We start from the raw sequence: 11,029 nt of genomic DNA, 5'->3' as shown, positions 1-11,029 counted from the left end.
CACTTCAGATTTAGTCTGAGCTTTTTGGATTAGACCGTATTCGTTGATTTTGGGAACTTATCTTCTTTTTAACTATGGTCCCAAACTAGATTTTATATTTGAAATCTTTTTTCTTGTTTTTTTCAGTTGCCCATAGATTTCCTTGGTACTGTCTAGACTGGCTGCTATGTGTTCATAAACTTTCTGCATTCCTGTTAAAACCACAACATAGTAGAAACACATTGAACATCAGCAGTGTGGGCCTTAGTCTCACACTAGTGTATCGTTTCTAATGACCTACATTCTCCTATGCCCTGCTTTTCGTAGCCCCACTTCTTAAAAGCCATAATTATCCAACAAAAACAGCAACTGAAAAGGAGCGTGAACTGTGACCGAAATACTTTTTTACTCTATTTTTTTAACAAGACCCATGCATTAAATTGTCCAAAATATATCTAATATAGATAGTATGCCAAAATTCAACTTTTCAGGAGTCTTGTGTATGAGTTCAGCATCCAACTTAATTGCTTGATATATCAATAAACGTTTTCCAATCAGCCCAACCAACATGTTTCATCCCTTAGGACTTCATCAGCGTTGTGCATTCTATAAATATCAAGTTCCAAAATTGTGTTTAATCTTCTCCCAAGTCCAATATCTTCATGAAGAACCAGTCTACGTCTCGGATGGTGTAGTACCCCTATTTGATTTGTGCATTCTATAAATATTAAGCTCCAAAACTGTGTGTAATCATTCAAGTCCAATATTTTCATGGGGAACCAGTCTTTATCTAGGTGGTGTAGTACCCCTATTGAATCTTTCTCATTCGTGTCTCGGCACCCAAATAAAGCGCGAAATACGCCCATATAGTAGACCCTAATATTCAGCTGCACTTTAATTATCCATATAGTGCCATACTTTCTAAGTTTTGGCATTATATTGTTAACGACTCAGTTTACCTTTTTTAGTTGGCCCTTTACATTGTTGTCTAAATATATTTGTTCAAGATGGCCGGTGGAACAGCTTATTTTGTTGCTTTTAGTGCCTCGAATCCTATCTTTAGTGTTCTCATTTCTTATTTGCAGCCGCTATATAGCATCAGTATTTATTGTTTCCTTCAGCTGGCCTCAGTGGCATAACGAAACTGGAATGAAACCAACTAAGCCACAGCACCCCTTGAGTCTTAAATTTGAAAGACTTTTCTTTATATTGTTCAAGAGAATATTGTTTTTTCACTTTCATATTCTTTTTTAAGTTCACAGACTTCTCTACTCAAACACATTAGATGAAGACGCTTCACTTATTCAAAAACACCTCTCTAATTTGAAGTTTACCCTATTCATAGAATTTTAAAATATACCTTGCTGAAGAATGTATTAGTTGTATTCAACAATAGAGTGATCATTCGGCTCTATCTTGTTCTTTGTCATTTTCTTTTCGCTATTTCAGTCAATGCAACCCTATAAACATCTTCACAATACCAAGCATTTTATTTCATTTTATGATAACTTGTTCTAAAGTTCATAGAACCAGATGTTTATTCTTAAATTGAATTCAACACTTGTTTGATGAAAATTATTGCTAAAGCATGTAGAAAACAGTTAGGTGCTGCTGAGATTTGCACTCAGGACTTCCTGTTTACGAGACAGGCGCTTTAACCACTAAGCCACAGCACCAACGTCAATTACAAAAAATACATAAATAATTTATTGTTGATGATGAAAATTTGTTTCCTGCTATAAATTCTTCTTTATATGTACTGTAATATTAAACTCAAAAAGATACTCAATCACTAAATAAGTATTAATATGTTTTAATATTCAGGTACTCTTATAAAACCCAATTTAATTTCATGAATACTTTACAATTTTTTTCTAATGAAGGCATTAATATTGCTCAAATCGAGGTAGTAATGTCATCTACATCTTTCTCATAGATATGTCTTTTTTTATTTTGCAATAACAGTATTCACTCTATAATCTTGAAAATACTTGGGTTTTTATGAGGTTTAACATGATCTGTTCAACAGTAAGATGAATCAGACTTTTATATTTTAATTGTATCAGAATAGGACCAAATGAAATTGATTTGTTATATAACAAAGAGAAAAGCAAGGCGCTGCTGAGAGTTGAACGCAGGATCTCTTGTTTACTAGACAGGTACTTTAACCAGCTAAGCCACAGGACCCCCTTGAGTCTTAACTTTGAAAGACTTCTCTTTATGGTGTTCAAGAGAATATTGTTTTTTCACTTTAATATTCTTTTCTACGTTCACAGACTTCTCTACTCAAACACTTTAGATGAAGACACTTCACTTATTCAAAAACACCTCTCTAATTTATAGTTTACCCTATTCATAGAATTTTAAAATATACCTTGCTGAAGAATGGATTAGTTGTGTTCAGCAATAGAGTGATCATTCGGCTCTATCTTGTTCTTTGTCATTTTCTTTTTGCTATTTCAGTCAATGCATTCCTATAAAAATCTTCACAATACCAAGTATTTTATTTCATTTTATGATAACTTATTCTAAAGTTCATAGAACCAGACGTTTATTCTTAACCGGTTGCGCCGCTCGCACGCTGATGACGAGCTGAGCTCGCCATGTAACGCGGCTTTTTAAAAAAAGCCGCCGCACGCATGCGGTAAAATTGTATTCTACACTTGTTTGATGAAAATTATTCCTAAAGCATGGAGAAAACAGTTAGGTGCTGCTGAGAATTGAATTCAGATTTCCTGTTTAGGAGACAGGAGCTTTAACCACTAAGCCACATCACCAACGTCGATAATAGAAAATACATAAATAATTTATTGTTGATACATAAATAATTTATTGTTGATGATGAAAATTTGTTTCCTGCAATAAATTCTTCTTTATATGTACTGTAATCTTAAACACAAAAAGATACTCAATCACTAAACAAGTATTAATATGTTTTAATAAACAGGTACTCTTATAAAACCCAATTTCATTTCTTGAATACTTTACAATTTTTTTTCATGAGGGCATTAAAATTGCTCAAATCGAGGTAGTAATGTCATCTACGTCTTTCTCATAGATATGTCTTTTTTATTTTGCAATAACAGTATTCACTCTATAATCTTGAAAATACTTGGGTTTTTATGACGTTTAAGATGATCTGTTCAACAGTAAGATGAATCAGACTTTTATATTTTAATTATATCAGAATAGGACCTAATGAAAATGATTTGTTATATAACAAAGAGAAAAGCAAGGCGCGGCTGAGAGTTGAACTCAAGATCTCCAGTTTACCAGACAGGTGCTTTAACCAACTAAGCCACAGCACCCCCTTGAGTCTTAAATTTGAAAGTCTTTTCTTTATGTTGTTCAAGAGAATATTGTTTTTTCACTTTCATATTCTGTTTTTAAGTTCACAGACTTCTCTACACAAACACTTTAGATGAAGACGCTTCACTTCTTTAAAAACACCTCTTTAATTTGAAGTTTAACCTATTCATAGAATTGTAAAATATACCTTGCTGAAGAATGGATTAGTTGTATTCAACAATAGAGTGATCATTCATCTCTATCTTGTTCTTTGTCATTTTCTTTTCGCTATTTCAGTCAATGCATTCCTATAAAAATCTTCACAATACCAAGTATTTCATCTCATTTTATGATAACTTATTCTAAAGTTCATAGAACCAGATGTTTATTCTTAAATTGAATTCAACACTTGTTTGATGAAAATTATTCCTAAAGCATGTAGAAAACTGCTGCTGATATTTGAACTCAGGATTTCCTGTTTAATGAGACAGGCGCTTTAACCACTAAGCCACAGCTCCAACGTCAATAACAAAAAATACATAAATAATTTATTGCTGATTATGAAAATGTGTTTCCTGCTATACATTCTTCTTTATATGTACTGTAATATTAAACACAAAAAGATACTCAATCACTAAACAAGTATTAATATGTTTTAATAAACAGGTACTCTTATAAAACCGAATTTCATTTCTTGATACTTTACTTTTCTTTTCTAATGAAGGCATTAATATTGCTCAAGTCGAGGTAGTAATGTCATCTACATCTTTCTCATAGATATGTCTTTTTTTATTTTGCAATAACAGTATTCACTCTATAATCTTGAAAATACTTGGGTTTTTATGACGTTTAAATTGATCTGTTCAACAGTAAGATGAATCAGACTTTTATATTTTAATTGTATCAGAATAAGTCATAATTAAAATGATTTGTTATATAATAATGAGAAAAGCAAGGCTCTGCTGAGAGTTGAAATCAGGATCTCCTGTTAAGTAGACAGGCACTTTAACCAGCTAAGCCAGAGCACCCACTTGAGTCTTAACTTTGAAAGACTTTACTTTATGGTGTTCAAGAGAATATTGTTTTTCACTTTCATATTCTTTTCTAAGTTCACAGACTTCTCTACTCAAACACTTTAGATGAAGACGCTTCACTTGTTAAAAAACACCACTCTAATTTGAATTTTATCCTATTCATAGTATTTTAAAATATACCTTGCTGAAGAATGAATTAGTTGTATTCAACAATAGAGTGATCATACGGCTCTATCTTGTTCTTTGTCAATTTCTTTTCGCTATTTCAGTCAATGCATTCCTACAAAAATCTTCACAATACCAATTAATTTATATAATTTTAAGATAACTCATTCTAAAGTTCATATAACCACACGTTTATTCTTAAATTGTATTCAACACTTGTTTGATTAACATTATTCCTAAAGCGTGCAGAAAACAGTTAGGTGCTGCTGAGATTTGAACTCGGGATCTCCGGTTTATGAGACAGTTGCTTTAACCACTAAGTCACAGCACCAACATCCATAACAAAAAATACATAAATAATTTATTGTTGATGATGAAAATGTGTTTCCTGCTATAAATTCTTCTTTATATGTACTGTAATCTGAAACACAAAAAGATACACAATCAATAAACAAGTATTAATATGTTTTAATAAACAGGTATTCTTATAAAACCCAATTTCATTTCTTGAATACTTTACAATTTTTTTTCATAAAGGCATTAAAATTGCTCAAATCGAGGTAGTAATGTCATCTACGTCTTTCTCATAGATATGTCTTTTTTATTTAGCAATAACAGTATTCACTATATAATCTTGAAAATACTTGGGTTTTTATGACATTTAAGATGATCTGTTCAACAGTAAGATGAATCAGACTTTTATATTTTAATTATATCAGAATAGGACCTAATGAAAATGATTTGTTATATAACAAAGAGAAAAGCAAGGCGCTGCTGAGAGTTGAACTCAAGATCTCCAGTTTACCAGACAGGTGCTTTAACCAACTAAGCCACAGCACCCCCTTGAGTCTTAAATTTGAAAGTCTTTTCTTTATGTTGTTCAAGAGAATATTGTTTTTTCACTTTCATATTCTGTTTTTAAGTTCACAGACTTCTCTACTCAAACACTTTAGATGAAGACGCTTCACTTCTTCAAAAACACCTCTTTAATTTGAAGTTTAACCTATTCATAGAATTGTAAAATATACCTTGCTGATGAATGGATTAGTTGTATTCAACAATAGAGTGATCATTCAGCTCTATATTGTTCTTTGTCATTTTCTTTTCGCTATTTCATTCAATGCATTCCTATAAAAATCTTCACAATACCAAGTATTTCATCTCATTTTATGAGAACTTATTCTAAAGTTCATAGAACCAGATGTTTATTCTTAAATTGTATTCAACACTTGTTTGATAAAAATTATTCCTAAAGTATGGAGAAACCAGTTAAGTGCTGCTGAGAATTGAACTTAGGATTTCTTGTTTACGAGATAGGCGCTTTAACCACTAAGCGACGGCACCAACAATAATAGTAAAAAATGAATAAATAATTTATTGTTGATGATGAAAATTTGTTTCCTGCTATAAATTCTTCTTTATATGCATTGTAATCTTAAACACAAAAGGTACTGAATCACTAAACAAGTATTAATATGTTTTAATAAACAGGTACTAATATAAAAACAAATTTCATTTCTTGAATACTTTACTATTTTTTTTTCATGAAAGCATTTATATTGCTTAAATCTAGGTAGAAATGTCATCTACGTCTTTCTCATAGATAGTCTTTTTTCATTTTGCATGACAGTATTCATTCTATAATCTTGAAATTACTTGGGTTTATATAAGGTTTAAGATGATCTGTTCAACAGTAAGATGAACCAGACTTTTATATTTTAAATGTATCAGTATAAGACCTAACAAAAATGATCTGTTATATAACAATGAGAAAAGCACGGCGCTGCTGAGAGTTGTACTCAAGATCTCCTGTTTACTTGACAGGCGCTTTCACCAGCTAATCCACAGCACCCCCTTGAATCTTAACTTTGAAACACTTTTCTTTAAGGTGTTCAAGAGAATATTGCTTTTTCACTTTCATATTCTTTTCTAAGTTCACAGACTTCTCTACTCAAACACTTTAGATGAAGACGCTTGACTTATTCAAAAACTCCTCTCTAATTTGAAGTTTACCCTATTCATAGAATAACCAGCTAAGCCACAGCACCCCCTGAGTCTTATCTTTGAAAGACATTTCTTTGTGGTGTTCAAGAGAATATTGTTTTTTCACTTTCATGTTCTTTTCTAAGTTCACAGACTTCTCTACTCAAACACTTTAGATGAAGGCGCTTCACTTATTCTAAAACACCTCTCTAATTTGAAGTTTACCATATTCATATAATTTTAAAATATACCTTGCTGAAGAATGGATTAGTTGTATTCAACAATAGAGTGATCATTCAGCTCTATATTGTTATTTGTCATTTTCTTTTCGCTATTTTATTCAATGCATTCCTATAAAAATCTTCACACTACCAAGTATTTTATTTAATTTTATGAGAACTTATTCTAAAGTTCATAGAACCAGATGTTTATTCTTAAATTGTATTCAACACTTGTTTGATAAAAATTATTCCTAAAGCATGGAGAAAACAGTTAGGTGCTGCTGAGATTTGAACTCAGGATTTCCTATTTTGAGTCAGGCGCTTTAACCATTAAACCACAGCACCAATGTTAATAAAAGAAAATACATAAATAATTGATTGCTCACAATGAAAATTTATTTCCTGCTATAAATTCATCTTTATATGTATTGTAATTTTAAACACGAAAAGATACTCAATCACTAAACAAGTGTTTATATGTTTTCATAAACAGGTACTCTTATAAAACCCAATTTCATTTCTTGAATACTTTACAATTTTTTTTCATGAAGGCATTAATATTGCTCAAATCGAGGTAGTAATGTCATCTACGTCTTTCTCATATATATGTATTTTTTTATTTTGCAATAACAGTATTCACTCTATAATCTTGAAAATACTTGGGTTTTTATGATGTTTAAGACGATCTGTTCAACAGTAAGATGAATCAGACTATTATATTTTAGTTGTATCAGAATAGGACCAATGAAATTGATTTGTTATATTGCAAAGAGAAAAGCAAGGCACTGCTGAGAGTTGAACTCAGGATCTCCTGTTTACTAGACAGGCGCTTTAACCAGCTAAGCCACAGCACCACCTTGAGTCTTAACTTTGAAAGACTTTTCTTTATGGTGTTCAAGAGAATATTGTTTTTTCACTTTCATATTCTTTTTTAAGTTCACAGACTTCTCAACTCACATACTTTAGATGAGGACGCTTCACTTATTCAAAAACACCTCTCTAATTTGAAGTTTACCCTATTCATAGAATATTAAAATATACCTTGCTGAAGAATGGATTAGTTGTATTCAACAATAGAGTGATCATTCGGCTCTATCTTGGTCTTTGTCATTTTCTTTTCGCTATTTCAGTCAATGCATTTCTATAAAAATCCTTACAATACCAAGTATTTTACTTCATTTTATGATATCTTATTCTAAAGTTCATAGAACCAGATGTTTATTCTTAAATTGTATTTATCACTTGTTTGATGAAAATTATTCCTAAAGCATGGAGAAAACAGTGAGGTGTCTGCTGAGATTTGAACTCAGGATTTCCTGTTTACGAGAAAGGCGCTGTACCATAAAGCCACAGCACCAAAGTCAATAAAAGAAAATACATAAATAATTAATTGCTCATGATGAAAATTTGTTTCCTGCTATACATTCTTCTTTATATGTATTGTAATCTTGAACACGAAAAGATACTCAATCACTAAACAAGTATTAATATGTTTTAATAAACAGGTACTCTTATAAAACCTAATTTCATTTCTTGAATACTTTACAATCTTTTTTTTCATGAAGGCATTAATATTGCTCTAATCGAGGTAGTAATGTCATCGACGTTTTTCTCATAGACATGTTTTTCTTTCCATTTTGCAATAACAGTATTCACTATATAATCTTGAAAACACTTTGGTTTTTATGATGTTCAAGATGATCTGTTCAACAGTAGATGAATCAGACTTTTGTATTTTAATTGTATCAGAATAGGACCTAATGAAATTGATTTGTTATATAGCAAAGAGAAAAGCAAGGCGCTGCTGAGAGTTGAACTCAGGATCTCCTTTTTACTAGACAGGCGCTTTAACCAGCTAAGCCACAGCACCCCCTTGAGTCTTCACTTTGAAAGACTTTTCTTTATGGTGTTCAAGAGAATATTGTTTTTTCACTTTCATATTCTTTTTTAAGTTCACAGACTTCTCAACTCACATACTTTAGATGAAGACGCTTCACTTATTAAAAAAAAACTCTCTAATTTGAAGTTTAACCTATATATAGAATATTAAAATATACCTTGCTGAAGAATGGATTAGTTGTATTCAACAATAGAGTGATCATTCGGCTCTATCTTGGTCTTTGTCATTTTCCTTTCGCTATTTCAGTCAATGCATTCCTATAAAAATCTTTACAATACCAAGTATTTTACTTCATTTTATGATATCTTATTCTAAAGTTCATAGAACCAGATGTTTATTCTTAAATTGTATTCATCACTTGTTTGATGAAAATTATTCCTAAAGCATGGAGAAAACAGTGAGGTGTCTGCTGAGATTTGAACTCAGGATTTCCTGTTTACGAGAAAGGCGCTTTACCATTAAGCCACAGCACCAAAGTCAATAAAAGAAAATACATAAATAATTAATTGCTCATGATGAAAATGTGTTTCCTGCTATAAATTCTCCTTTATATGTATTGTAATCTTGAACACGAAAAGATACTCAATCACTAAACAAGTAATAATATGTTTTAATAAACAGGTACTCTTATAAAACCCAATTTCATTTCTTGAATACTTTACAATCTTTTTTTTCATGAAGGCATTAATATTGCTCAAATCGAGGTAGTAATGTCATCGACGTCTTTCTCATAGACATGTTTTTCTTTCCATTTTGCAATAACAGTATTCACTATATAATCCTGAAAATACTTGGGTTTTTATGAGGTTTAAGATAATCTGTTCAAAAGTAAGATGAATCAGACTTTTATATTTTAATTGTATCAGAATAGGACCTAATGAAATTGATTTGTTATATAACAAAGAGAAAAGCAATGCGCTGCTGAGAGTTGAATTCAGGATATCCTGTTTACTAAACCGGCGTTTCAAGCAGCTTAGCCACAGCAGCTCCTTGAGTCTTCACTTTGAAAGACTGTTCTTTATGGTGTTCAAGAGAATATTGTTTTTTCACTTTCATATTCTTTTTTAAGTTCACAGACTTCTCTACTCAAACACTCTAGAGGAAGATGCTTCACTTATTCAAAAACACCTCTCTAATTTAAAGTTTACCCTATTAATAGAATTTTAAACTATACCGTGCTGAAGAATGGATTAGTTGTATTTAACAATAGAGTGATCATTCGGCTCTATCTTGCTCTTTGTCATTTTCTTTTCGCTATTTCAGACAATGCATTCCTATAAAAATCTTCACAATACCAAGTATTTTATTTCATTTTCTGATAACTTATTCTAAAGTTCATAGAACCAGATGTTTATTCTTAAATTGAATTCAACACTTGTTTGATGAAAATTATTTCTAAAGCATGTAGAAAACAGTTAGGTGCTACTGAGATTTGAACTCAGGATTTCCTCTTTATGAGACAGGCGCTTTAACCACTAAGCCACAGCACCAACTTCATTAGCAAAAAATACATAAATAATTTATTGTTGATGATGAAAATTTGTTTCCTTATATAAATTCTTCTTTATATGTACTGTAATTTTAAACACAAAAAGATACTCAATCACTTAACAAGTATTCATATGTTTTAATAAACAGGTACTTTTATAAAACCCAATTTCATTTCTTGAATACTTTACAATTTTTTTCTAGTGAAGGCATTAATATTGCTCAAATCGAGGTAGTAATGTCATCTACATCTTTCTCATAGATATGTCTTTTTTTATTTTGCAATAACAGTATTCACTCTATAATCTTGAAAACACTTTGGTTTTTATGATGTTTAAGATGATCTGTTCAACAGTAGATGAATCAGACTTTTATATTTTAATTGTATCAGAATAGGACCTAATGAAATTGATTTGTTATATAGCAAAGAGAAAAGCAAGGCGCTGCTGAGAGTTGAACTCAGGATCTCCTTTTTACTAGACAGGCGCTTTAACCAGCTAAGCCACAGCACCCCCTTGAGTCTTAACTTTGAAAGAATTTTCTTTATGGTGTTCAAGAGAATATTGTTTTTTCACTTTCATATTCTTTTTTAAGTTCACAGACTTCTCAACTCACATACTTTAGATGAAGACGCTTGACTTATTCAAAAACTCCTCTCTAATTTGAAGTTTACCCTATTCATAGAATTTTAAAATATACCTTGCTGAAGAATGGATTAGTTGTATTCAACAATAGAGTGATAATTCGGCTCTATCTTGTTTTTGTCATTTTCTTTTCGCTATTTCAGTCAATGCATTACTACAAAAATCTTCACAAGACCAAGTATTTTATTTCATTTTATGATCATTTATTCTAAAGTTCATAGAACCAGACGTTTATTCTTAAATTGTATTCAACACTTGTTTGATGAAAATTATTCCTAAAGCATGGTGAAAACAGTTAGGTGCTGCTGAGAATTGAACTCAGGCTTT

At 31.1% G+C, this 11,029-nt stretch overlaps 5 non-coding genes across 5 annotated transcripts; all 5 read right to left on the bottom strand.

Annotated features, from left to right (window-relative positions):
- Positions 1-1,582: 1,582 nt before the first annotated feature.
- TRNAT-CGU (transfer RNA threonine (anticodon CGU)) lies at positions 1,583-1,655 on the bottom strand. The gene has a single exon. It is a non-coding gene; the product is annotated as a tRNA-Thr (tRNA).
- Positions 1,656-5,232: 3,577 nt separating this feature from the next.
- On the bottom strand, positions 5,233-5,306 carry TRNAT-GGU (transfer RNA threonine (anticodon GGU)). Its single transcript has one exon. It is a non-coding gene; the product is annotated as a tRNA-Thr (tRNA).
- A 2,144-nt stretch (positions 5,307-7,450) lies between these two features.
- On the bottom strand, positions 7,451-7,524 carry TRNAT-AGU (transfer RNA threonine (anticodon AGU)). The gene has a single exon. It is a non-coding gene; the product is annotated as a tRNA-Thr (tRNA).
- Positions 7,525-8,466: 942 nt separating this feature from the next.
- On the bottom strand, positions 8,467-8,540 carry TRNAT-AGU (transfer RNA threonine (anticodon AGU)). Its single transcript has one exon. It is a non-coding gene; the product is annotated as a tRNA-Thr (tRNA).
- Positions 8,541-10,496: 1,956 nt separating this feature from the next.
- TRNAT-AGU (transfer RNA threonine (anticodon AGU)) lies at positions 10,497-10,570 on the bottom strand. The gene has a single exon. It is a non-coding gene; the product is annotated as a tRNA-Thr (tRNA).
- Positions 10,571-11,029: the final 459 nt, after the last annotated feature.

Source organism: Lissotriton helveticus, chromosome 4_1 (assembly GCF_964261635.1).
Source record: "Lissotriton helveticus chromosome 4_1, aLisHel1.1, whole genome shotgun sequence".
NCBI lineage: Eukaryota > Metazoa > Chordata > Amphibia > Caudata > Salamandridae > Lissotriton > Lissotriton helveticus.
Note: the sequence above shows the minus strand (reverse complement) of the source record. Positions and strands in the feature narration are given on the sequence as shown.